The 4096-nt window shown below is 39.2% G+C and overlaps 1 pseudogene; it reads left to right on the top strand.

Moving 5' to 3' along the window:
• The first annotated feature begins 2281 nt into the window (after positions 1-2281).
• Positions 2282-3139, top strand: LOC119528697 (annotated as a pseudogene).
• The last annotated feature ends 957 nt before the right edge of the window (positions 3140-4096 follow it).

Raw genomic sequence — 4096 nt, 5'->3', positions numbered from 1 at the left:
ATTTACTTCTAGCTATTTCAATGCATTAAAACCTAAAAAGAGTTATCTGTATAGTGCATAAGAATGCCCACCAGAGTGACCTCTTGACTGCATTTGGAATCGCTTAGCCACTGAAACTTTTTTTTTCATTTTGAATCCCCCTTTTGGCCAAGAAGATGTTCTCAATCCCATAATATCAGGTCCAGATTCATCCCCAGGAGTCATATCTCGTGTTGCCAGGGAGATTTACACCCCTGGGAGTCAGCTCCCATGTAGCGGGAAGGGCAGTGAGTTCACTGCTGAGTTCGCTTAGCTAGAGAGAGAGCCACATCTAAGCAACAAAGAGGCACTCATGGGGAGACTCTTAGGCAGAATTATAAGCAGGTTTAGCCTCTCCTTTGTAGTAATGAACTTCAGAAGGGCAAGTTCCAAAATAGGGGCTCAGCATACCAAATTGCTAGCCCTCAATGTTTGTGAGAACATCAGCAACAATCCAGATGAGGGAGCCCAACACCTCTGCATTTCCCCTTAACTCCTCAGGGGGGCTCTGCATATATGTTTTTATTCTATGCCCAAATTGCTTTGGGATATGTTGCTATTTCACACTAACCTATGCAGACCTACCAGGTCTCACTTCCTATTAAAAGTTCCATGTAATTATGGTATTTGAACAAACTGTATGAGTTAAAATGTTTAGAAAATACAGTTCCTGCACTAATTAAACATCTCTTTCTTTGGTCTCACATGGAATTTGAAGTTTTAAAACACATTCAGTATTGTCTTTTACCCTTCAGCCCAATTTGCCCTAGTCCTAACCACATCTGCTTCATTTATGTCTCTAATTGAAGTCTGAACTCTTTTTCAGCTTTTTTAACAGTTGCTATATGCGCTAATACTGACATTCATATCTGCTGAGTTCTAGCTCTGAGTTTCAGGTGTCACACAGATCCAGGGATCATTCAGTTTATACACAAAGGGATCAGCATCTCAGAATCTGGAGATAGTTGTTACAGTTCAGGAATAGATGTGACTGCTTTAAGAACTTACAAACTAGGGACTGTTACAATAAGCACTAAACAAAGATTTTTAAAAAATTATCTTAAAAATCCTCAAGAAGATGAAGGAAAATACAGAGAAAGAAATATAGGATATCAGGAAAATGATGAAAGAGCAAAATGAGAATCTCAATAAACAGACAGAAATTTTAAAGGAGGCAAACAGACTACTGGAGAAGAGGACAAGAATAACTGAAATGAAACATGCCCAGGAGGGTTTCAACAGCAGATTGGAGCTGATGGGAGAAAGAATCACTGAACTTGAAGACAAGAGAATTGAAATGAGTGAGGGTGAGGAACAAAAAGATAAAAAAAAAAAAAAAACTAAAAGAGAAAATAGCCTAAGGTGACTCTGGGGCACCATCAAACACACCAATATACACATTATGGGAGTCCCAGGAGGAGAAGAAAGAGAGAACAGAGAAGAGGGAATATTCAAAGAAATAATGACAGAGAACTTCCAAAACTTAGCAAAAGACATGAATATGCACATCTGAGAAGCCCAAAGAATAAAAAACACAGTAAATATGAAGAAATATACACTCCATCAAATATTGGCCAATATTGAATGCAAAGGATAAGGAGAGAGTTCTGAAAGCTGCAACAGAAAAGCAATGTGTTACACACAAGGGAGTCCCAATTAGATTGAGTTCCCATTTCTCATCAGAAACCATGGAGACAAGAAGGCAGTGTGCTGAAATACTTACAGTGCTGCAAGAAAAGAGAAACTGTCAGCCAAGAATTTTATACCTGTTTAGAATTTATTTCAAAAATGAGGGTGAGATTAAGACATTCTCAGATGAAGAAAAGCTAAGGGAGTTCATCACCACTAGACATGCCCTACAAACAACATTAAAGGGAGTAGCACAATGTTGTGAACATAATTAACAGCACTGAAATATATATCTGAATTTCAGTTAAAAGGGGAAATGTTAGGTTGTATGTGGTAATGGACACAAATTAAGAAAAGCATCCATGGAACTGCACTACACATTAGTGAGCCCTAAGTTAAACCAATGACTGTAGTTTATAGTACAATGATAAGACTGTTCTGTCATCAATTGTAACAAATGTTCCACACCAAATAAACTGTTAATAAAAGAGGGGTATATGGGAAATCTGTAATTAATGCATGATTGTTCTGCAACCCACAACCTCTCTAATTCAAAGGTCAAATCTATAGAAAGATTAATAAAATTTGAGCACTTTACTTAAAGTTTATAGTATAGAGCAGTACCAGATCCAAGATGGCGGCCAGCAGGAGGCTGATGAAAGAGCTTGAAGAAATTTGCAAATGTGGAATGAAAAACTTCCATTACATCCAGGTTGATGGAGCTAATTTATTGGTTTGGCAAGGGCTTATTGTTCCTGACAACCCTCCATATGATAAAGGGGCCTTAAGAATCAAAATCAACTTTCCAGCAGGGTACCCATTCAAACCACCCTAATTGGGACTCCCTTGTGTGTAACACATTGCTTTTCTGTTGCAGCTTTCAGAACTCTCTCCTTATCCTTTGCATTCAGTATTGGCCAATATTTGATGGAGTGTATATTTCTTCATATTTACTGTGTTTTTTATTCTTTGGGCTTCTCAGATGTGCATATTCATGTCTTTTGCTAAGTTTTGGAAGTTCTCTGTCATTATTTCTTTGAATATTCCCTCTTCTCTGTTCTCTCTTTCTTCTCCTCCTGGGACTCCCATAATGTGTATATTGGTGTGTTTGATGGTGCCCCAGAGTCACCTTAGGCTATTTTCTCTTTTAGTTTTTTTTTTTTTTTTTATCTTTTTATTCCTCACCCTCACTCATTTCAATTCTCTTGTCTTCAAGTTCAAACCCATTCAAACCACCAAAACAAAGATCTATCACCCAAACATCAATGAAAAGGGGTGGGTCTGTCTGCTGGTAATTAGTACTAAAAACTGGAAGCCAGCCACCAAAACTGACCAAGTAATCCAGTCCCTCATTGCACTGGTGAAAGACCCCTAGCCCCAGCACCCACTTCAGGATGGCCTAGCCCAAGAATACTCTAAGGACCATAAAAAATTCTTCAATAATGCTAAAGAGTTTACAAAGAAATATGGGAAAAAGCAACCTGTGGACTAAAATCTGCCATGACTGATTCCAGCCAATGTGAGGAGGGACCCTGAGCAGTGCATTCAGATACCCCACAAAGCAGGACTCTGGAAAATTGACACGTGCCACCACCTGGTGTTCTGCTTGTGGCAGTTACTAACTTTCTACAGTTTTCTTTTCTTTTTTTTTTTATTGTTGAATGTTTATTGAGCTCTAACAATGTGATAGGTGCCACACACAACATTAGATACAGTACCTGCCTAGTGGGCTTACAATCTAATCCAAGGACATGAATCATTTTTTAACATTGCTGTGGATTTGCTGTTCATGAAAATGAGGTATTAACTGCACTGATTGATGCAGTAAGAGTCTATGGAATCACTGGCTTTTTATGCAGGTTTCCTTATGCAAACAGGCACGGTTGCTCATCTTTATTCTCTCAAAGCATGGTTGGCATTTCCCCAAATTTGGTGGTTTTGTAATGTGTTCAAGTATCTATAAAGATGGAACCACCAAACCCACATTTCTGAAAACCAGGGTTCAAATATGGCCTCTAGTCCAGAATAAAAAGTTTGGTTATACATACAGAAAACACTATTATTCAAAACAGACCCTAGAGAAAAACAGTGATGGGGACCAAGCTCCTGTTCCGTGTTCCTAGAATGTCTACCACAGCGGCTCCTCAGGGCGGCCCCTTAAGTGCCTTTTACTCTCAATGTCTTTTGTTCTCCTAGCCCAGAGAAGCAAATGCTTAGTAACACTTGCCAGTTCTCTGTGGGCAGCTGCCCCAGGGGAGGGGTATCTGAGGGCAAAGCTCTCTCAGTGCCTCATGGATCACAACCCAAGAGGGGTACTCAGACAATCCATGTGTTTGGTCCTTGAAGGGCAACATATCACATTAATTTAATGTCTCCAGAGAGTAGCAAAAAAGTACTAGAGGTCTCCAGAATGTATCAATGATTTGTAAAAAGGCAGCCTGTTAAAAAT

Source organism: Choloepus didactylus, chromosome 3 (genome assembly GCF_015220235.1).
Source record: "Choloepus didactylus isolate mChoDid1 chromosome 3, mChoDid1.pri, whole genome shotgun sequence".
NCBI lineage: Eukaryota > Metazoa > Chordata > Mammalia > Pilosa > Megalonychidae > Choloepus > Choloepus didactylus.
The sequence above is the reverse complement of the archived record's forward strand: the minus strand, read 5'-3'. Positions and strand labels throughout refer to the sequence as shown.